This window comes from Heloderma suspectum, chromosome 2 (genome assembly GCF_057233095.1).
Source record: "Heloderma suspectum isolate Gila_16-S chromosome 2, 16-S_ref, whole genome shotgun sequence".
In the NCBI taxonomy this organism is placed as follows: Eukaryota; Metazoa; Chordata; class Lepidosauria; order Squamata; family Helodermatidae; genus Heloderma; species Heloderma suspectum.
Window position 1 is genome coordinate 126,410,233 of NC_139459.1, and position 24,456 is coordinate 126,434,688.

The following is a 24,456-nucleotide window of genomic DNA, read 5'->3' on the forward strand; positions in this document are numbered from 1 at the left end:
AATTTAAAGTGTGGAGTGGGCTGGCAGGGTGGGCTGTGAGGGCCTGTTTCCTTCAGGAATATCTCATTGCCCTCTCCAGAACTGAGGTACTGCAGCCAAAAGGAAATGCTGTGTGTGTGTTCCAATAGGATTGCGGATAGCAAATGTTCTCTTTTTCTTCAGGGCGTTCTTTAATTTGTTATTTTTTCTTCAGGTATTCCATACAGATATGTGGATCCAGAGTCAGGGATGAAAACCATTCAGCCATCGATGTTGACATTGTGGTGTCTCATAAAAGTAATTCACTTCCAACCTAACAGCAAGATTGTATGTGGGTTGTAGGCAGATTTGAGTCTGACATGAAGATAATGCACACAGTGGGTAGTTATCTTGCATTTTGTCCAGGCCTGGTTTTGTGCGAGAAATGCTAAATGTAGGGCCAGATCCTGCCCCTTTCAGATATGTGCAAATGGTTTCCCCCTTAAAAAGAGAGAGCGAGGATATAGATATAGATGGGACCGCAGTGGCTTAGTGGTTAAGACGCTGAACTGCAGACTGGAAGGTCGGCAGGTCAGCAGTTCGAGACCCGAGTGCCGCGTGACGGAGTGAGCTCCCGTCTTCAGTCCCAGCTCCTGCCAACCTAGCAGTTCGAAAGCAAGAAATTGCAAGTAGATAAATAGGTACCGCCTCGGCGAGAAAGGTAACAGCATTCCGTGCACCTCGGTGTTCAGTCATGGTGGCCACATGACCACGGAAGCGTCTTCGGACAGCGCTGGCTCTTCGGCTTAGAAACGGGGATGAGCACCGCACCCTAGAGTCGGACACGACTGGTTGGGGACACCTTTACCTTTTTATAGATATAGATATGCTGGGCTAGGGGTGGGGCTTGAAAGAATAAAGGGACATACCAATTTTGAAATTATGAAATGTAGAATTTATAGCAATAACAGGAACTTCAGAAACATTCTTATACTGTACCAAGTTGGACCATCAATCCTTCTAGCACTGTGCCGGCTTGAGGTTTCTGAATGCTCTTGGGCAAGACAGCTTCAGTGGGCTTCTTCCCTCAGTGAGTCACCTTCTCACCACCATTGTCACCAGCTGCTATTGCTCCTCATCCTCTTTCTTGTCATTGCTACTATTTGCTTTCTTAACAGGCAGAGAGCCAGTGAGCAAGCAGCCGATGGCATCTACGGCTCCTCCTTCTCACCACCACCATTATCTGGGCCAGAGCAAGAAACAGATGATCAAACAGATTGCAGTGGTGAAGAGGAGGGGCAACTTCAAGGAGCTTTTGTCAGTGGGCCCCTGCTGGGGTGTGGGAACTCAGTATGTGCCCGCCCATGCCTATCTTTGACACCAGCCCTGATCTTGCTCAGTGTCAGTGTTGTCTATACTTACTAGCAACACCTCTCCAGGGTTTCAGGCAAGGGTCTTTCCCAGACCTATTTGGAGATGCCAAGGACTGGACTTGGGGACTCCTTTTGCATACAAACTGTGTGCTCTACCACTGAGCTACAGCCCTTACCCAATAATACTGCTCCTAAGGCCAGGCTTGAAGTAATAATAATGGTAATATACCATTGTTGTTTATGTCGCACATTTATATTGCGTGTTTCGAGCATTCCAAATGCCTCACATACTTCAGGACTGCACAATTTGTGATCACCAAGCTGAACTCATGCCACCAGCCATGTATGGCAATCCACCAAGGGTTTGATAAACCTCCTGGTTTTGCTGCCAGAACTCTTTATACGGCAAGGCATGGAGCGCACAGACAGCAGCCAGACATTTCTAAGTGGAGGACTCAGTACAGCTCACACTTCTTGCATACATCATCTGTTTAACCTTCATACCGTAACTCCTGTAGTACTCAAGACTCCACAGCAGATAAGGTACACCCAACAGTCAGGCTTATTATTGAGTTGCGTGTGTGTGTGTTTTGTTTTTCCAAACTTTTTTTTTTTTAGCAAATCAGAAGGCAAGTTTAGTATATATTAAAATAACTGAACAGAAACAAAATACCAACAGCCTTCCCCCCCCCCCCCGGGACAAATGGCAATTGGGCAAACATCAAGGGAGAACACAGCTTTGTCCCCCAACAAAGATGGCTGTGCTTCCCACCGGTGCCCCCACAGTTCTCTGGTCATGGGAATAAAGTGATGTAGCCCAATGTACTGTGTATCTTAATACATCATATACATAAACTGTGTTCTCATACTAGGCTATGAACTCCTCATGCTGTGTCACAGTTGGCTGATAGGTTAATCAGAATCCCACCCTCCAACGTGGCTGGGGTGAGGGGGGATTTGGGTCTCTCCATTGATTCCAACGAGAGTGTTTTTATGTATTTATTTAAAAATATTTTAAAACTGCCCTTCGTCTTTATGGATACCAGGGTAGTGTATCATGCGTATGATCATAAATAATCGTACAATACATTCGCTATGTAATAAAAGAGCAGATCTGTCCATCGATGCCATAGCGCCAAGACCATGAAACGTGGATGCCTGAAATGTGCATGCATGCTAAGGAGACACTAGGGGGTCACCTTGGGCTCGTTTTTGTTTTTAAAACACATGGAGAGAGCAATCCTATGCCCCTAGACAGCATCTGGGGAGATAGGATTTTTCGGTCTCCCAGCTCTGAGCTCATAGCTGGGAAACCGTGTTCCCCACCCCCTCCCCCTGATAGCTGGGGTGGAGAGAACTGCGGCAGCTGTCCCTCTGTGCCCGTCCATGGTTGTAACATGGAGCACAGCCAGGGAGAAAAGGGGAAGTTCCCGGGGGAGGGGAGGAGACCACGGAAGCTGTTTTAGACAGCTTCCTGTGAGGTCTCCAGCCCCGTTCCTGCCCCCTCCCCAAAGCCATGCTTAGATGCCCAAAATCAGGTGTCTGAGGAAAACTGCAGGGCAGCCAGAGCACGGAAGGAATCCTGTCCTCTGTGCTTCAGCTGCCCTGCATTGGATAGGTGGTTGCCTCTGACTTCAGTCTATCTCAATAGGATTGCGCCCTGATGAATTTTATTAATGTAAATGCGTTCATGTGTTTGAAGCCTGTGGTGCCACCTTCAGTCACTAGATGGCAGACGCCCCTAAGCAGTGCACAGCTTGCAGTTGATACTGGAGCCAGGAGGGAGTGTTCCAAGGGACAGAGTGGGCTGTCCCTTTCCCCCTGCTGTGAGGAAACACCTCTTCTCTCCTCTGGGTCCATTTGCTAGAATATAATAAAACCACAACTGATAATATATCTCTGTACAATATACACTACCTAATTTGCAGGCATAACCCTGCTATGGTTGGGGCAGGATGACCTTTGAGTATGCATAGGATTCTGACAAAGTTCTGTTCCTCATCTTCTATGTTCCCAAATCTGGTCATTTTTTACCTTTGCACCTCCATTATGGTTACACCAGTAAAGCATTCAGCCAGTGCAACAGTATAACTACAACAACATGCCCCCATGATTCCAGCATAAAACTGCTACACTGGCAGGAACAGTTTATTCTCCCAGGAGAAGGAGATACAGTTATGCCAGTTGACAGGCTACTGAATATGGTGGAAGCCACACTGCACTGCCAGAATGCAAGATATGTCACTGTCATGATAGATATCCCAGCAAAAGCCCCTCTGATGCACCAGTAGAACAGCTAAATGGGAAGAGGACCTTGGAAGCAGGGCCATACCGCAGCTCTGGCTGCCAGTTGCCAGTCTTGATAGTATTGCAAATCTTTAGAAAGATGAAAGATTAAAAGCCTATCCATGGCCTATCCTATCCTACCACAATATAATCTGGTGCGTCAATGTAGCAGAGAGTAGCTCACCCTCCAAAAAAGTGCTCACACAAAGCCCCATAAGTCAATATCCCCATAAGTCAATATAACAGTACAATTGTGGTTGTATTGTTATATTGTGGTTTTAATGTTCTATATATTTTTAATTGTTTCATTGTGTGCTGTTTGGTTTTAATTTTTGTGAACCGCCCAGAGAGCTTCGGCTATTGGGTGGTGTAGAAATGAAATAAATAAATAAGTAAATAAATAAATATCCGACACGTGGCATTCTCTGGAGAAGTGAGACTGGTGCAATATAAATGCAGGGGAGATCTTGAGGCATTGCCTTCGGAGGGCGCACTTAGTGAAGGACGCCAGATTTCGCCTTAAAAATCCGGCCAAGGAAGCTCACGAGGCCGGACCATCTGGAAACAACCTTCCAGTTCCAGCTCCCCTCCGTGCATTCCTAGTTTTGACCTTTAGTTCTCTCCCCCACCCGCGCCCCATCTACAGATCAGCCTTCCCCAACCTGGTGCCCTCCAGCTGTGTTGGGACTACAGCTCCCAGCATGACCGGCTGGGGAATGCTGGGAGTTGTGGTCCAACACGCCCGGAGGGCATCAAGTTGGGGAAGGCTGGAATCTATCGGAAGGCGTCCTACAGCCCTAATGGAACTACCAAGAGCAGGAGCTGCTGCTGCTGCTGCTGCCGCCGCCGCGGTCGCTGAGCTGAAGATCGCAGTGCTACAGACTGCAAGAGAAGCGAATACACGCGCACTCTGTTCTCACGCACGCGGTCTCCGCCCCTACCTCGCTGAAGAAAGCCAAGAGGAAGACGGGATGTCCATTAGGCAGCACTAGAGTCTACATAGGCGCTACACGCGGAGGGAAGAGGCATACGGGCTGGAGGGGGAAATCCTGGAGACAGGTGGAGAGCGCGCGCCTTGGCGCAAAGGGGGAGAGAAAGCGCCTGAGGTTGCTACCGAGAGGGCGGGACGGGGAGACACACTCCAGCCCGGCGCCACGCCCCTTCCCCTGAAGGGCAGCTCCGTTCCTGCTTCCAGGACAAACCGGAGGTGGGAAGCGCAAGGGAGCTTCTGAGCACGCCTGAGCGAGCGCTTGGTGTCCCCTGCCTTGCGCCTGCGCGATCCTCCTCTCTCTTCCCCCCACTCACACCGTCATTCCCCACCTCCCATCATCATCATCATCATCATCATCACCACCTCCCTCCTTTCCACCCCTCTCTCTCGTTATTTCGCCTTCTGTGAAGCGAAGATCCTAGACCTTGTGGAGGAGGAAGACCAGAAGGGAAGGAAGGCAGGAAGAGCGTTGCCAAGCGCACTCCAAAATTAGACTTCTCTCCCATACATACTTTATATATATATATATATATATATATATATATACACACACACACACACATATTTACATATATTTACATATATATATATATATATATATTCAGAGATCATCATGCATTGGATGGAAATGGTGTCTCCCGGCGGCAGCCTGAGTGGATATTGCTACTCCTAGCCTGGATAGCGGCGCTGAAGCAAGGCAGAAGGTGGAAGCGGGAGAAGACGACCCAGGAGGTGAGGCAAAGGACAACTCGGGGTGTTGCACGCTTTTGCGGGAGTGGGGGGGGCGTCACTGGGACTGGGGTGCGGGCTGCCGCTGCTGTGGGAACCTTGAGGGATTGGCGCTGAATTGAGTGGAGTGGGGAGGAGGAAGCTTATGGAATGGAGGAAGCTTGCTGGGAAGGGGGAAAGATGCAAGGTTGGATTTTAAAGCAGGAGCTGGCTGGGTTTTTTGGCGGGGGGAGGGAGGGTTAGTCCCACCAGGAAACTTTTATCTATTTATTTTCCTGTCTAGCTCAGGCAGGGAGCAAGGTGGGTGACTCCAAGAGCACTTGTTAGGGTCTGCAGACCAATTGTAGGGGTTTTTAAAATGTAGATTTGTATTTTTATTTTTTGCAGAGGGAACAGCATGGGATTATGTGGGTGTTTATGTAGAGCACTCTGGCTGCATGGGCATGTTTATCATGCACCACCTGCGGTTGTGGGTCTGTCTGGATTTCAGGGTGCATTTCACAAGGTGTGTGTAGCAACCTGCATTTGTGGGGTTGCATGCGTTTGTCTTTGTATGTGAAGGGCATGCATGCATGCCTGGGACTGCAGCATGGCTTACTTTCAGCCTTTCAGTGTGGGTGGATGCCAGAGTGCGTATCTGGGTGCTTGTGAGGTTTGGCTCATGATTTCTTTGTGTGTGCAGTTGAACTCCCCATATGTAATCATTTTGGGGAGACAGTTGCAGCTAAAAAGCTCGTTTTAAATTAATGGGGGCATGAAACCTAGAAGTATGTGAGAATGAGGAGCATTAAATAGTGTGGCTATAATGGAAGCATTTGGACTTGAGAGGTTCATTTGAATAAAGTTTTGCTGCGTATGAATTTGCAGAAATGGATTTTCCTGTACCTGGGTACTGCTAAGGGTAGGTTGGCATCTCTGTCTTTGTGAGTGGGAATGCTGCTCTCTTTCATTTGACATTTCATTTGGCAGTTTTCTTTTGAGAGGTTCACACTATGATAAGATATTCCATTTTTTCCCCTGATCTGCCGTTGCCCGAGAGACTCCACCCCGTGTCACCAGCTGATGAAAAGTGACCGCTGTGAGAGAGTGTGTGAGATGGGTATGAGAAGAGATGAGGTTTGTTGTTCGTTGCTCTTTTGGAGGTGCCTTGCTAGGCATGTGCTACAATCAGCCAAGGTGAAGTTCAGGGCATTGATGGACACTGAAAAGGACTTTGTTGCTGAGATGCGGGTTTGAAAATCTGCCCCTAAATAAGAAAGGAGGCATAGGTAGAAGGTACAATGTGGATATGTGTAGTGGATATGTGATTGCTTGGTATATTTCAGGGAACATTTCCAGGTGTTGTATCTTTTTCCGTCTAATGCATGCCAACGGGAATACTGTGTCACTAAATATTTCCTCTCTACCTTTAACATTCCCATGGAGAATAACATCCCTTAAGAAAGCAAGCTGTGGTTGTCCAAGCACCAGGGCATCACTCCTGTAATGAATGGTGTTACACTGCAAGCTAGCCTGGAAGTTGTGCCCTCTGACCTGGAAGCTCTTCTTCTTAATTCAAATAAATGAGAGCTTATAATGGTTACACGGTGGTGAAAGGAAGGCAGTTTCTTCATGGTCACTGAAATCAGGTTTGGAGGCTAAACCTCAGCTCAGATTAAGTCCTGGCAAATATTTTATTACTGACTTATTCTCTTTGGAAGTTCCTTGGTTTCACTTTACCAGTGCTGGTTTATCAGGGCCTGTTTCCACATTATACAGAAGCAAACTTTGGGGTGCCACTGAAAGTACACCTGTCAGAAGGCCAATCTCCATTCCTTCATGAGTGTATCTATCTGATACAAGCGCTTGAAAAGACAAGCTGATCCTCACTTACTCTTCATGCTGTACCTTTTGAAATGAAGGTGTAAACGTAAAACACATAATATGTGATCAGCCTTCAGATTTTGCCACTGCAGGATGATCCAAGTAACACTGGAGAAGTAGTATGGATAGTTCTCAGATTTGGAACAAATATTCTTGTCACATATTCTTGGCAAATGAGGGTGTACTTCAGTTGCAACGAGACTTTTTGGGCGCTACAGAAGTAAAATGGTTAACACTTAAGAACATAAGAAGAGCCATGCTAGATCATACCAAGGGTGTATCTAGTCCAGCATTCTTTTTGCACAGTGGCCAACCAGTTACCTGTGGGAAATCCACAAGTAGGACGTGAATGCAATAACTCCCTTCTGCTTGTGCGTCCAAGTAAGTGCCTCTGATACCTGAGGTAACATATAACAATTATGACTAGTAGCCACTGATTGTCTTATCCTCCATGAATTTGTCTAATCCCCTTTTAAAGTAATTTATTTATTCATTTCATTTCATTTCTATACCGCCCAATAGCCAAAGCTCTCTGTAATCCAAATTGGTGATCATCACTACACCTTGTGGTAGTGAGTTCCATAATTTAACTCTGCATTGTGTGAAGAAATACTTCCTTTTATCTGTCCTAAATTTAAAGTTGCCACAAGACAGCAGGGGAGGGGTGGGGGAAAGTACACATTAAAGCAGTTACGGAACTCCTTCCACTATGCCAGACTTGTAGCAGGAGACATTATTATATAGCATAATTTTTGGCTTGGCCCAATTGTGGTTCTCTGTTAATAGCAGCAATATTAATAGACGAGGCGAGGGCCTTACCAGTTACATGCAGATGTATCCACAATGCCCCTCAGAAAGGGGTTGTACCTAAGATAAGAACACCCTCGGTCACAGGAATAACCCGTTGGCTAGTCCTGGCAAGTGAGAAAGCTGTATGATTCCAATAAAAATGGAGGCTGGTTTGGGATTTGAATCAAAATGAACAGTTCATATGATAAGAGTTGTATGGAGGACAACAGGCTTGGATGGTTGAGTTCTGAGGAGTCAATATTTTGACTGTTGCTGGTTTCTTAACCTCCATCCTGTCTCCTTTGATTTGCAGTATAGACTATGCTCTAATAAGAGAAATATACTTCCAAAATCTGAAATAACTCTTTAACTAAAGGATGTCACACACAGTTTTGTGGAAAATAAGAGGTTCCTGCCTTGCTTGCAAATCTCCCATTGGAACACTTGACTGAAGGTTGGGAAGGGTTCACATTTTCTTAAAGAACTCTAGGTTTTCTTTGTTTTGAGGGAGCTGATGTAAAATAATTTGATGCAATGGTGTCTCAGTCCAGAGAATAAACGAGATCTATTTTCTTAACAACAAACAGACTCTCTCTGAAATATGGAAGAACGGAAAAAACTCCCTCTGCCTTTCTTGTGCTCATTTGTCTCACAGAGAAAAGGAGTGGGAAACTGGAATGAAAGTAGCACAGTCTGCTACATAACTGATGTGCAGTATGTCTAAAAGGATATAAGGCCATACTGGGGTTCCAGCAAATGTTCTTAATTGGAGAACGAGGCATGGCTCTGCAGGGCTTTTCAGCGGCTACACCAGTACTGTGAAACACAGTATTGGAGGTTGATGAAGACATTTCTGTTCTGAAAGGGTTTTGCCTGAGAAGTGCTTGTTTTGTTTAAATGTTTTATTTATGGTCTCTGCCTCTGTCCTGGGACATGTGTCATCCCTAAGGGGGAGGAGAGGATGGGGACGCCCTGTTGCATAAGTGGAAGTCCCACTGCGTGATTATATCTAAGCGACACCCAGAGTCTTTTTGGCTGAGGAGTGGGATAAAAATACTGGTTGCAGGACTTACAATTGGAAAAAAAATGACACACAAGGAAAAAGGAATGAGGAGGGAAGAGGGGAAAAAAATTAAGTATTTCCGCAGGGCTGCTGGAATGGTCTCGCTTCCTCCTCTCATCTCTCTCAGTATGGCCTGCTTGAATGGCCGCTACTGGCTGCATTTCACACACACATCTGGATTAATTGTCATGCTAAGTACTCCACTGAGTACTTTTCTAAGTGTTACCTAATTATCTGGAGCTTCCTGGTGTGAAAATCTCCCTACCTTGCTCCCCTCATTGGGGTTTTCTTCAAATGTTGGCTGTCACAAGACTGGGAGCCATAGCAGCGCGACTGGATGAAAAGATACAGTTATATTTGTAGCCTGGTCATCTTGTGGAGCAGGGTAACCTCTGAAGTATGAAAGAATGGCTGTGTTTATTATTCAGTTCTGCACAAATATCTAGCAAGTGTCAGGCCATTGTGACTGCAAAGATAGACTTGAATGGGGCTACATCTGGTGAAATCTTAGAAGGCATATGGGGGCTCCTTAGAATTTCTGGCTGCCACGGGTTTCAGTCTTCAGTGGCCATACTCAGGGAATGAGTTCACTATTAGTATATAGGTTAATAGATGCTGGTGAAAGAAACGTTGCACTATATTATAGGGATTTTCTCTCCTGTACTTGGTTATCACAAAGCCTTTATCTGTTTTTGGCTGCAACCTATGGAATATTTGGTTAAGTTAAGGCAGTACAGAAACACATCTCATGAAGCAAGGTTTTGCCCATGTGGTTTAAGAGCCATTAAAGAGCTTCCTTACTCAGTATGTATTGTTTTGTTCCCCTTTTCGGGGCTCCAGTTTTTAAACAATCAGTGGCCTGTTGCCGAATTTCGGTGGCAAACCACTCTAGCGCTACAGAAAGCTACAAGGGTTACATTTAGCTTGTTTCCAAGCTGAATTTAACCATTTGGATGCTCTGCAGTAGTTACTGAGTGCCCAAAGGGCCAAACCTAGCTTGCAAACAAGCTACATTTGGTCTCTTTGGCACTCCATAGCTATTACAGATGCCTTTTCTTTTTTCTTGTAGATTTAAAAAATTGTGGAGCCGCAGAGGGTGGTGGGGACTTCACTGGGGGGGGGGGCAGGGAAGCACTATGCAGCACATGGGTCACAGCTCCTGCGTAAGGGGTAGTAATTACACTGTCTAGGCCCTGTTTGTTCTCTCTTCCTTCCTTTTTATAAAAAAAACTCTTGATCTCCAGTCATTCACTACTGACTTCCTAATATTTCTCCATGTGTAGGTCAGCTGTAAAATAAAATATAGAGAACCCTCTCTTAGCTTTCTCTGAAGGCTTATCTGTCCTTCTTTAATTTGGATGGAAAAGGCATGCTATCTTGGAAGTTTGCCTTCCTAGACTCCCAACTGTCTTGCCCTGGCTGACCTGAGGATCATAGGAGACTTCCCAGCATAATTTGATAAGGCTTCAGGAGGATTATTGGGCCTTGGGTTTTTCCCTCTTCTCTAATAGGTTCTTTAGCATTTCCCCTGAGGCCAACTGCCATAAGATTGATGGCTTGTCTTTTTTCTTCTCCTTTAAAGCAAAATTCAGTTTGTTTTATTATGTGCTAAGTAAGACTCCTGGATTTCTGAGGATGGACGAGGCAAATTTTCCTCCTACCTATTTCCCTGCTTAAGAGAAACAGTGGGCAGGGAGAGCGGAGACCAGATGGTAAAACTGCTGGCAATCTACATACAGCACAAAGGCACTGGGGAAGAGGAATTCAATATATTAGAGCTTACCCTTTCATCATAACCATTTTTTAAAAACCCACTAGACTCCCACTCATTGCATTAAAAAGGGGGATCAGGTTTGGCTAAGTTGTGAAGGGAGCACCTTCATATCAGAAAAGACATAAGGATGCACAATATAAAGCTCTCCCTAAGTGTACAGAAGCAAAGCCTCCACCTAATCTAGTCAAACTCTAGGTAGTTATGCTGAAAGGGTTGTGGCCAGTTTGGAACCTTTGTCTCCTTTGGTGGGAATGCCCAACTACTTAGCAGTTGGGAGGTGGGCTTGGCAGCTGATTTTTTGCCCCAGGAGCATCAGTTCCATGCCTGAGGTTTAGCTTTTCCAAGTTTTTGCTGCTCAGATAGACAGCTCCTGTTTGGAAGCCGCTGTGAAAAAGCCTGCTGGCTCCTACTGTTCAGCGTCTCTGACTTTCTCCTCTTCACCTGAGCAGCAAGTCATGGCTGAATGTGCTTTACTGTGTCAGGCTGCGGGCTAGTCAGAAGCTGCAGTGTTGCCACTCTTCTTGGCCAGTGTGGTTCTCACTAACCCCCTGAGCAAGTGGCTGTCAGGCTTTTCATCTGCCATCTTGAAAACATGCTTATTGTTCTGAAAAGAAAATGTTGTCTAATTGAGCATACTGTCAATGGCCTAGTTAACACATAACGCTAATCTATGATTTATTTAACCCATGGTTTAATTGCCCTACCAGGTTTTGTCTGGCAGATGATCAAACAAACCATGGTTTGTTTTCTCAATCCCCAGGTTGTTTGTTTCCTTGTTGCCTTCTCCCTCCCTGTATCCCAAATGCCTTTGTGGCGCTGTAGTATTGGCATGTAGAGCAGCTGTGTTTTGTTTTGTTTTTACCACTCTTACCCACCACCTCTGTAGCCTGGTGAAACAACCAATGAATGACCCGCAGTTCTGGGTTCATATGGAATGACAACCTATGGTTTAAACAGCCCAGAGTTCACAACCCAACAACAAAACATGGGTTCTCTTTCTGGATTGTTTGTGGTTAACAAACCATTATTTGGCAGTATAGCTGGATTCTTACATCATGACAACCCAGAATTCAACAACCCCAACCATGGTTAGTGTTATATGTCAATCAGGCCAATATCTGCTGATGCTCACTTCGCTTATCTGACCAAGGGGCTAGGGAAAGTGCCCCTTGTCACCCCAATCTCTCTACATTACTGAAGATGTGAAAATGAATTGGATGCATATGCATTGCTGTGACTTGGCAGGGGTTGGGGGATAGAAAAAAAAGCATAGTAGAGTCTTGGAAAGGTGCAGCTGGGAATGGAATTTCTTCTTTTTTTAGTAGGGAATGGAGCACTCATTTACCCAATCTGGTTTATGTGGTGGCATTTCCCTTTTTCTGCATGATAAACCGCAGCTATCGTTTTATTGCTTGATTGTGTCAAATTGTTATGGTACCATAGATCATTTCTCTTTTATCGTGTCGGCTTGGCACCAAATAAAAGGATGCAGGCTGGGATGTGATAAGGAAGAGCAATCCGTGATGATGTTTCTAGGATAATGGCTTTACAAAATGAAGCAATCAGTTCATAGTTGCTGTTTATCATGTGGTAAAATGTAGATTCTGTCACAAAAAATGATCATGTACATTGGCCCTGAAAAACAAATGTGCAAGTGTGAATAATGAAAACACACTGACCCTGAAGGGGTCGAATGATAGCAGGTTTTGCCTTGCTGGCTTTCCTAAGGTAGATGCAGAACAGCGATGGCCAGGGAGTTTGTGCCGAATGATGGAAATCCAGTGATCTTTCTAATGATTAACCTGCAGCCTCAACAGGAGATGGGAGAGAGCTAGAAATGTATCAGTCCATTTTGCTAGACGTTTGTGTAGGCCACAGAACAGAGACAGAGCAGAATGGAACATGAAGCAGGGCCTTGGCCTTACAGGGGAGATACAAGGAACATAGGAAGCTTCCTTATATCAGATCGGACAACTTTGGGTTTCAATACTCTTTAGCAAAAAAAGAACACTTGAGATCAAACATGCTAGGTAATACCATTACATTACCATAATGTTGTCATTATTTATTAAATTTATGCGTCTCTTCCCACTGCCACGAGCACACACACATATAAATACAGAAATCCATAATTAATATAAAATCTAAAAACAAGACAATAGGAAAAGTGTTCATCCACAATATGCACATCTCTACCCACCCACCCCCTCCCAGCCTAGAATGAACACTACAGAAGCAGCCTACAACAATTGAGCCATAACTAATGACCACATGCCTGGGAAAATAATACGTCTTTGCCTGGCAGCGAAAAAATGACTGTGCCAGTAAAGATATACTTATTTTCCTAGGCATTTGGGCATTAGTGATGGCCCGATGCAAGTTTCCATGGGGAGAGAGTTCCAGAAACCAGCATCACAAGCTATATGTTGTAGCAGTGTTAAGGAAACATTGAACATGAATAGACATAGAAAGCCAGCCTAAACCAGCTCCATCAGGCTGCATTGCATTTCCTCTGACTGGTGGCAGCCCCCATGGAGATCTGGGTGGAGCTCTTTACCATCACCTGACCTTTTAACTGGAAGTGTCATGCAAAGCATACATTCTGCCACTAGGCTAAAGTCCTTGTTCCTGAAAGCACATATATGTGAGCTACTTACAATTGCCACATACGCATATCTTTTATAGAGTGAGGAGCTGAATATTTGCAATATATAGGGCAGGGGTGCAGAACCTTCTGCCCCAGGGTCCCAATTCAGCCTGCCTGGGGTCCCAATCTGGCTCTCTGGGGTTTCCCAGAGAGACATGCCCCCTTTCCCTGACCCCACCCACTGTCACATTCCTTCATCCTCCCCCTTCGCAATCAAACACACTCTAGGAAACAAGGCTTCAGGCTAACACTATTATTTAAGGACTAGCTTCTTTACAAATGTAGATTCTAGGAAACTTTCAGACTGCAATGAAACAGCTAATCCACACATTTACACAGGTTAGGGAAGGTGCCAGCAGTCTCAGCCAGACTAGCTTTGAAGGGATGCCCCTCCCTTAGGCTGGCTTCCTCCTACGCTGGCTTCCACGAGTGGCCAAGCTGGCAGAGCGTCTGAGCCCTGCCTCTAACTTTTCCCACTTCACTCTGCGATGGAACCTAGCATCCCTCGAGTCATGCCCCTCGCCATTCTCCTCCTCTCCCATCGAAACTTGAGTTCTCATGGAGGAGGAAAGGGGTGTGTGTTCAGGCTGCATCTGTGTGTCAAGGTCATGGGAAGGAAGTCTCACTGTATCTGGGCTCCCTAGGGAGGGTGCCTCCTTCTGTTCTGGCTGTTCCCATTCTGATTCTGAATCTGAGCTGCCAGACACCTCCACATGCTCAAATTAATTCCTGACAGCCACTTTCTCCCGACCACCGATCTTTTGGTGGTTTCCTGGCTTTTGTGCAGTTTTCCCCCCATTTTGAAAGATGGAAATACCTCTCCTAAGGCTTAGTTACTGGCAGTAAAGAACTTTAAGCCTAAAATATGTGTGGTGCTTTGGATACTTGGCCTCACCCCCTTTCGCTTTCAGCTCCACCCCTTTTGCCTTTGGCCCTGCCCACCACTGGAATGTGGCCCCCAAGAGTTTCTCTGAAATGGAATTCAGGCCTTCTGCTGAAAGAGTTTCTTGGGCTTATATAGGAGATGCTGTTCCCCTGTTTCATACAATTGCAGTTAGTTTTTGCATATTTGGGTTAGCCATCATTGACTGTTAAATGTGTCCCAGGGAAACAATGGCATTTTTTCCCTCCCTAAATGGCCACAGAACCTACTTTTCATAGGTTGCTTTTGAAAGCATAGTTGGAATTCTAACTGTAATCTTTCTGACTCTTTCATTTTAAGATGAACATTCAGCAAGCTGCTAAGGAGTGTGATGCTAAGTGATCCTTGTTCTCACCAGCAATACATTGAGTTTTCTCTGCTGGAAAGAACGGCTGTCAAAAAATTAGGCCCACAATTATGTATCTACTCTATGAAAGAACTCTTATGGATTTAGTGATTTATTTATTTTTCAAATGTTTGATACCGCTGTATTAGGCTGTCCTCTTGCCAGGAGAAATCATGTTGCCAATCTAATCTTTTGTCAACATATGAATTTCAGTTTTTATTTGAGAAAGAGGTAGCACATGAGTTCTGGGAATGAACTAGCTTTGGATTTCCTGCATCGAGCAGGAGGTTCGAGTCTATGGCCTACAAAAACCCCTCCAATTCTAATTCGATGATCAACAGTAAAATCCAAAAATTGAACGCTTGGATCAGGGACTGCTGTTTGATCTGGATCTTTGTGTGATTTGGAGTAGATCAGCATGGATTTCTGACTTCCAGTTATTTCACAATAGCCACACTGAAAGGACCGAAAGCCCCTCCCAGGGCTTTAAGGGTGCTGCTGAAATGAAATCTTGGGGTAACTAAGAATGGATTTTTGTGTGGAAGGACTGTGAGCTCTGTTCTCTGTTTGTAATATTTATATACCACTAAATATAATAAAATCCCTCAGTGGTTCACATATAAATATTAAAATGGCATTAAAATACAATATTAAAAACACAACATTAAAAACAATTCTAATAGAAGGAGCAGTAAGATGGAGTGGCATGATTAGTATAATTACAGCCTGGGGAAAGCCTTGGGAGAACAAGTATGTTTTCAGGAGGCGTTTAAAAGATGCCATACTTTCTGCCTCCTGAACTGCACGAGGGAGGGTTTTCCAAAGGGGGGTGCCACTACCAAGAAGGTCAGCCAGTGGGGTATTGCATGGTGACATTCCGTTAGTTTCTGAATGACCAGTTTTTGGTACTCAGAACAAATTCCTTGACTCAGAATTCTTTAATTCTAAGTCTTTTACACCAGGCTGTGGTCGGTAGATCTTGGGGTTCTATAAAAGAAAAAATAGATCCCACAAGCCTGAAGTCTGCCCACTTCTTGTCTAGAGAACTTATCCCCCCCCCCCGACTCTGTCTCTGTCTGTCTCTGTCTGTCTGCCTCTCTCTCTCTCTCTCTCTCTCTCTCACACACACACACACACACCAGCGAGCCTCACTACTGGCTATGGAAGACAAGCACAAATCATTACATACCCAAAGAGAGAGAAAAACAGATGACTTTGTTCATAGTACTCAATCACTAGATTATGGCCAAGACAAGCAAGGAAAAAGGGTTCTGTCTTTGGCTTTTGTATGAAGAGCCCACAACTCTGTTGTGATCCCAGTAAAAGTCATGTGTGTGTGTGTGTGTGTGTGTGTGAGAGAGAGAGAGAGAGAGAGAATATGGTTCTAGTTCTTTAAGAACATATTTGGCTAAGGGTGGAATCCTATTCAGATAGGTGGCCGCCTCTGAACTGGGAGGCGACCGCCTATCCAAAGCAGGGCAGGAGAAGCACGGAGGGGATCATTCCCTCCATGCTTCTCCTGCCCTGCCTGTTCAGCTAGACAGCTGATTGCGGCTGTGTAGCCGTGGGAGAGCTGAGTGGGGCGGGGGAGGTTGCTGTTGATACATTGGATGTGTCGTACAGGCATTTCCGCCCTCCCCATCCTGGAATGCCCCCCGGAACGCCCCTTTTCAGCCACTCCACACTCCTCTTGCAAGCGCAGAGGACGGGGCTGTTCCATGCTGTGTCAGAGGCAGCGCGGAAGTGAGGGAAGGTCAGTTCCCGGAAAACCAGATATCCTATGGCCGTCTAGCCACTGTCTAGTGGCCATAGGATTGCTCCCTCCAACACTCTATGATAAAGATGGTAAACCAAAGCTAGAGGGTTAAAACAAAAACAAAAACCCAACACAGGGTGAATACAGGTGGCCATTTATTTATTTTCAAACTTTGGACCCTGTTTTTCCATTTGTAAACAGATTTCCAAAGTCACTGGCAACTCTGCTCCCCAAAATTGCAATTAAAATGTAGCAACAATTAAAATCTATTCTCATATCAGCAGGTCAGACGAATAATAATAGCATTGCCAGTAAAAATAACAAAATGCCAGGTGCGACAGTAAAACGATCTACACAAAAGTTCTCAGATTAAAGAAGTTCTCTGATGGTAAACAGTACACTTCTGTGTACATTTACTTGGAAGTCAGTCCCACTGACTTAAATGGAGATTACTCCTAAGGGAGTGCACACAGGGCTGCAGCCTAGAAAATGCTTTTCCACATACTTGTGAAACTGAAAAAAGAATTTCAGACAGGCCCATAGGAGGGACAGAGTGCACCAGCAACAATGGCCCTTCTTAGGTTACCACCCATCTTACCTTTGATGATAGGTTATCTGATGGAGGAGGGGCTTTTATAGAGATCTCCATAACTAGGCAGGTTTGTATTAACCAGATGGTAACTAGCCACATTGGGCATGTAAGTGCCACTTGCCCATTTGACAGATTGCCTATAACATCCTGCCACATGACAAAGAGAATTATATCACTCCAGTGCTTCCCCAGAGTTCCCACTGCATGCAGGCAAAACAGACCAGATTATCTGAAGGACCAGTTTGAACCATATAGTCCCGCTCATACGCTAAGATCTGCTCCAGGGGTCTTTTTCCTTTGCCAGTGTTAAGATTGGTTAGCTTGGCATGCACAAGGGACAGGGCCTTTTTGGTGGTCGCTCCTGAATTGTAGCCCTCCCTTCCAATGGAATGATGCTAGATGTTTAAGCAGGTTTTGAACTCTTTTCTCTTTACCACTGCCTTGAACTAGGAACATAAATTGTTTGCCTGCTTCAGAGCAGCTTTCTAACATTAACCATACACCGATATGATGTTGTTGTCTATTGTATCTATTATTGCTTATATTGCTTCTTTCTTTGTACATCACTTTGTAATGATGTGCCCTAAAAAGCAGTTTATAAATACCCTGATGTACATAAATGGATCAATCTTATTTATTTATTTAAAATATTTCTTAGCTCTTCTCCATGAAATGGATTCCAGGGCAGTATACAAAACTGTGAATAAACTATTCACACAAACATGTAAATAACAATATAATAAAAACAACAAAGAACCAAAAGGAAAACAATCAATTGAACTAAAGAGGCTAATGCATAAAAAGAAAAATTCCTCCAAACAAAAACATTCCCTCTAAAATGCCTGGTTAAATAGAAAGATCTTATGCTGGCCCTGGAAAGATGAATTTATCCTCACCATTATAGATGGCTGGGCTTACCAAGGATGAATATAAGCAACCATTTACCAAGTGGTACCTCGCCATTGTGTGTATGTGATAACTTGGTAGGCCAATAATATTCTTCCAAATGGTGAGATGATTTTTGCCATGCCTTTTCCCTATTTGATCAAATGCTAAGGGTGGTGTTCAAATTTTCCTCACTACTTGGCAGGATTTTACAAATGACCAGCTTACTAAGAATTTGCAAGCAGACTGCCTAAGGGTTAGTAGAGAGAATCATTTATGAATTTGTCATTTAAAAAAAAAAAAGGTAAAGGTATCCCCAACCAGTCGTGTCCAACTCTAGGGTGCGGTGCTCATCCCTGTTTCTAAGCCGAAGAGCCAGCGCTGTCCGAAGACGCTTCCGTGGTCATGTGGCCAGCATGACTGAACACCGAGGTGCACGGAACGCTGTTACCTTTCCCGCTGAGGCGGTACCTATTTATCTACTTGCAATTTCTTGCTTTCGAACTGCTAGGTTGGCAGAAGCTGGGACTGAAGACGGGAGCTCACTCCGTCACGCGGCACTTGGGTCTCGAACTGCTGTCCTGCCGACCTTCCGGTCTGCAGTTCAGTGTCTTAACCACTAAGCCACCGCTTCCCTTCATTTGTCATTTACCACTTTGTAAATAGTTGTCTATATTCATCTACAGCCAGAACCATATATTATGATATACACATGGCTGCAACCGAAAATGGCAGCAATGTATCCTATTTCCCCTCCCACTTTTTAATGTCTAGAACAGCTTTCCCCAACCTGGTGTCCTCCAGATATTTCGGACTTCAACTCCCATCAACCCCAGAAAGCATGTCCAATGTAAGGAATGTTGGGAGTTGTAGTCCAGAGCATCTGGAGGGCACCAGGTTGTGGACAGCTGGTCTAGAACAATTTATTCATATGGCGTCTTCACAACGTTGTGCATTTCCCTGTGTCCCACAAGCAGCAACTAATGTTGTGGGGTGCCAGCAGGGAGTAACAGTATGTTGTGATGTCAGGACATGGGCAAGTTGTGGTAGACATTAGAGAGTGGAAGAGGAAAGTAGACTCATTGCCATCATTTTGTTGTGCATATATTATAATCACCAGTCATGTCTTATCTAGAATGTGTGTGTGTTTTAAAGAACACAGTATATGGCTCCAATATTTTGGCCACCTAATGCGAAGAGAAAACTCCCTGGAAAAGACCCTGATGCTGGGAAAGACTGAAGGCAAAAGGAGAAGGGGACGGCAGAGGATGAGATGGCTAGATAGCATCACGGATGCAATGAATATGAACTTGAGCACGCTCCGGGAGAGAGCGCAGGACAGGAAGGCCTGGCGTGCTATGGTCCATGGGGTCACGAAGAGTCGGACACGACTGAACGACTGAACAACAACAACAACAAATATGGCACACTCTCACTAGTTTTATGCTGCTAAATACCTGCTTCCATGTGTGTTCCTTCATGCTCAGTGTAACACACACACACACACATACACACACCTGATTTTGCTCTTTCAGTAGCATCATAAGTGTAGGATTGGATGTCTTGCTCACGATACTTCCTGTCAACAATAGCAATGAAGCTCATGGACATGCTTCCTCCAGGGAAGAAAGCCATTCAAGTTCATGTGATATTCTTAAATGTGTATATGACTTTTCACAAATGCACGCCATATATTTATTCTGTCTTCTGGGGTTCTCCCTGGAGAGACAAGGTAATTTTCTTCGTTCCAGTGGTGCTTATGGCAAGAGCTAGTGCATTTATATTGAAAAGTCTGATGTGCCTACCTTATTACAGTTTCTGATTTGCCCTGTGCAGCTGAGATCTTGCATATTATGTTAAAAACAATATATAGTAAAATGCTGAAGATATAATTACTTGGGAAGGGGAAAAATGTCAGCTGTTGGCATTTTGCTCAGCTCTCGTACAAACATAGAGTTCCATCATTATTCTCATCACCTAACCAACCCAAGATGTTGCTTTTGGGCAGGCTCAGATATGCACATGATGTAGTAGTAATCAGTCTAAAGAAACCTCTCTGGCGTGGTTGGAAACAAAAACACAAAACACTGCCTTGCACACTGGTATTAAAAATAAAAAAGTAACTGGGAGTGCAGTCTTCCTCTTTTATTCTTTGTGCTTCAGATAAACGTTAACCCCGATTTCTTTGGCCTGAAACCAAAGACCTTCGAACTGATGTTACAGGAGCCTTGTTTTACTCATGAGAGAAAGGTAGATTGAATCTCGCTCTCTCTCTCTCTCTCTCTCTCTCCCCCTCACTGGGGTCCCCAGTGTGGTGCACATGGGTCCCAGTGTGCCCACAGACACCTCCCTTGGCGCTTGCCAGGCTCTCTGCCCCTCCTGATTTTTAACATTCTCTGGCAAGTTACTTTTCTTTTAGCCTTACCAGTTTGTCTTCTGGGAAATGGGTGTTTTGTGACTGGCCATGTCCAGCATGGAAACCATTTTGTGAATAGGAAGGACCCCCCATGGTAGCAATTTTGTGAGAGTACCCACGGCACTGTCTCCAATTCCAAATGTGTCCATCAGTCCCAAAAGCTATAATTTTGATAACAGTCTTTCAATTATTGGCCGTTTCTTTCAAAAGGTAGCTCTTCCAGGGCCAAACAAGATATTACATACAGATATGTATAACATTACCTTCATATGATCTTTTGAAAATAGGAGACTCCTTACCAGAGGGGCAATTGAGGTAATAGTGGGGAAATAGGAGAAGGGAGGTGCTTAACCCTTGTCCTTCACCCCCACCCCATAGTGGCCTTTCTCTTTGTGGAATTCCAAATGCTGGGCAGTAAAAGATTCTGACTGGCGTGATGTTGGGAAGCAGGACTGGCTAGGGAGCAGGAAGAACAATCGGAGACTTGAGAAAACAAAGAGTCTTTCTAACTGCTACCTGTCCTTTTTAAGAATAAACTACTGAGACTGTGCAGAGGTAATAGGTTTTTGATTTGTTTGTGATTGGGCATTGATTGCCCTCAGGAATGCACATCTGGGGGTTTTCTTCCCCACTGCAGTCTCTGCTTGAACACATTTTGCAGGTTTTGAAAGCAAAACTGCAGAACCTCAACAAAACATTGCTTGACCAGAAACTGTAGTGAGTTAGAGGGGGCGGGCGGGGGTGGTGGTGTCTGTGCACTTACAGGTCCTGATCAGTGGTGTAGTGGAAAATAATGGAAAAAATGTTTCCAGCCCCCCCCCCTCGCTATTTTTTGTTTATGCGTTTGTCTGTGTGTTTGGTGTGTATTCATATTTCCAGCCCCACTCCCAAGGAGAGTTCAGAATTCAGGCAGCTCTGTTGATCTCTGTCTGTCTGTCTGTCTGTCTGTCTATCTATCTATCTATCTATCTATCTATCTATCTATCTATCTATCTAATCTCTCTGTCTGTGTGTGTATTGTGTGTGTGTATATATGTATGCAGACATATACAACACGGATACCCCTTTTGGATACCCAAAAGAGCAGCAGTACATGATGGCACCATACCCAATTTATTAGGATCAACTGAAAAGCCATAGAATAGTGACCTGGCAAAGGGCAGTGCAGTGGTTAGCATGTTGGACTTTGGCTAGAGATTGCAAGAGAAAGGGAGAGGGACGACACACCATGTCCCCAAATAGTATAAGATGATCAGCTCAAGATTTTCAGGAATTTCTTTCCCGGGACCAGGGAGAAAATACATTTCCTTACAGCTACTGTGAAGATTCCAGCTACCCTAATCAAAAAGTCCTGGAGCTTCAACCCTGCAAAGCCTGGCTCCACTACGCCATTGGTAATGATGGCTTTTTTTTACACCATCTTCAAGAGTATGAAACTCACCTATGTATATCAGTATTTTAGCATTTTAGCTTCCTAGTGTTTTAGGTTTGGTGTTTTAAATCTGTAAAATCTCTGCATTGATGCTAGGTTTTATTATGGTTATATTGTTATATTGTGGTTTTAAGCATTCATATTTTATATTGTTTTATGCTGCTTTTTGTGGTTTTAATTTTTGTGAACCGCTCAGAGAGCTTTGGCTATTGGGTGGTATATAACTAACTAACTAACTAAATAAATAAATAAAATATACACAGTGGTAGCCAGCTGCTGTTAGCATCCTGCATATCCAGGGCTTAAACTGTGAACCTCATAATCTGTGGTTGGGACCAAGCCTAATGAGCTACAATGGATGTGTGGGCTCAGCCCTCCGAGTCCTCTTCAGGTACATAAGACAATATGGATGTCCAAAATCAACCCTTGTGACTAGTTGGTAACATGAAGCAGGGCCGGCCCAACACATTTTGCTGCCTGAAATGAAGGAGAAGATGGTACCTCCTGAATTCTGTGTACAAAAGCCAAACAGACTGGCAGTTTTTACTTCAACACTGGTGATGGGACAGCATCCTCTGCTAAATCTGAGGGCAGTAGGCTAGCTTTGGGGCGCATGGCAGTCTGCATGGCACAGATGGTTGTGTCTAGTCACCACTCATCAGCACTTGGACTTGCCCTCTTTCCAAACCCCGGGATTGGCCAGGGATGATTTGGATAGGAGGAGCTTGGTCCTCGGCCCATGACTGGTCCATAGAGCAGAGCATTCTGCTTCTCTAGCTCAGGGTTGGGCAGAAAGTAGGACTCTGGATGTTTAGGATATCAAGTCCAAGAAGCCCTTGCCAGTGTGACCAGTGGTCAGGAATGCTGGGAGTTGATGTCCAAAACATCTGGAGATCTATTTTCTGCCCACCTGCGCTGTAGCACATACTGCTAACCTCAAGGACCCTGGCTTAGAGAGTGCACCCTCCAGGTCTGCATTTGTGTGCAGCTGCTCATGGCTGTAGTCTGTCCCTGAGCCAATCTATCATTGCAGGGGAACAGAGGACAATGAAGATTGATGTGCCAATGTGTATACAAAACTGACATTACATTTAGATAGCACTGTACGTTCTGTCACCCATGCTTATAAAATATTTGCAGACAAACAGCATTTTATTTCCTACAATAAATTGTAACTGATGCTTTTCCTTCCCTGCTCCCTCTTTCTCTTTCTCTCTCTCTCACTTTAGCAAGTGCTTTTATGCATACAAAAAAAGTCTTGCTGAGTCTTCTTCCATATCTTCCAACTTCTCCCAGAATATGTTGGCATACTTCCATTTTACAAATGATGGAGTAGTCGCTGATTGTGGTTTTGCTGACAAGCAAGTGGCATGAACAAGCTGCTTTGGGGGGTTTCAGTGATTGGCATCTTCAGTTCAAGAATCCCTGAAAGTTAAACTTCAAAGTATCCCATTTCCCTATCACATCAAAAAAGTCACTTCTTCTTCTTCTTCTTCTTCTTCTTCTTCTTCTTCTTCTTCTTCTTCTTCTTCTTCTTCTTTTTTGCATTTCAATAACCCTGAAAGTATACATTCCCAATGTGCTGCTGAATGTAGCTCCAAAATACTCTGTATTCTTTTACACCAGAGTGGAGGACCCTTTTTCTGTCAAGGGCTGCATTCCCTGGCAGGTAATTAGTCAAGGGCTACATGTCAGCAGTTGCGCGCGTGGGGGGGGGGAGGAGCAAAGCCAGTGGTGGGAAGAGCCAGAGCTCAAAGTGGGTGGGTCACCCCCTTTCCCTTTCTTTTACTGCCACCCCATTCTCTCTCTCTCTCTCTCTCTCTCTCTCTCTCCCCCCCTCCCTCTATCCCTCTCCCTCTCCATTTTCCTCCCCATCCAGTGGGCTTCCAGGGAAGGGACAGATCACTTTTGCCAGAGGTCTGAACTGATCCCAGGCAGAGGGCTTTGGAAATGAGGCTGGGGGCCACATGAAACAGGGCAGAGGGCTGCATGAGAGAACACTTTTTGATACATACTCAGTAACAAACCAGCAACTGACCTAGGGATTTAGACAGTGGAGGCTGGTGGCTCCGATGTCAGTGGGTTATTGAATCCGATCTGGGTTTCAATCAGAACCAGTCAGAACTCTAAAGGAGCTGTCCAATGTGCGAGCACCTGCTTCATTCACAGAATTTTATGGGGGTGGGGGTCCAGATGAAGACATCTACCATTTCTAATCCTCCTGTGTTGTCATTCATATTTTTTTCTTACTACTGAAAATCTGTTAAGGAAGGAAAGGCAGAGTAGCGTCACAGTGCCTTGTGGTTGGTAGCATTAGGAGCTGCCTGTCTGGAAGTGCCTGTCTGGAAGCGCCCTGTGTTTATTAAACAGGCACAGTTAGAGGGATATTGCATATAGATGCACTTCAGCCTGCTACTCTTGATCCTGCTGGGTTTCTAATCCAGTGAGAGCCAAACTACAAGTTCTACTAATCGTGTTGGTGTAGTTGAACCTGCTGTTTTTCTTTACTCTTGGAGTAAGCACACTTGGGGAGGGCTTCTGCCCCTTCTGTTCACGCTTCTGCCCCCACCCCTCCCCAATTCAGCCGTTCTTCCTTGGCCATGCTTAAATCTTTTTTCAACCGCTTTAGAATTC

General features: G+C 44.8%; 1 protein-coding gene across 1 annotated transcript in view; it reads left to right on the top strand.

Moving 5' to 3' along the window:
* Positions 1-5,225: 5,225 nt before the first annotated feature.
* PLPPR1 (phospholipid phosphatase related 1) overlaps positions 5,226-24,456 on the top strand; it is a 211,406-nt gene continuing 192,175 nt past the window's right edge. Inside the window, exon 1 of the mRNA XM_084834727.1 lies at positions 5,226-5,340. The gene's annotated coding sequence lies outside the window, so the exon portion shown is untranslated. The remainder of the gene's footprint in view (positions 5,341-24,456) is intronic.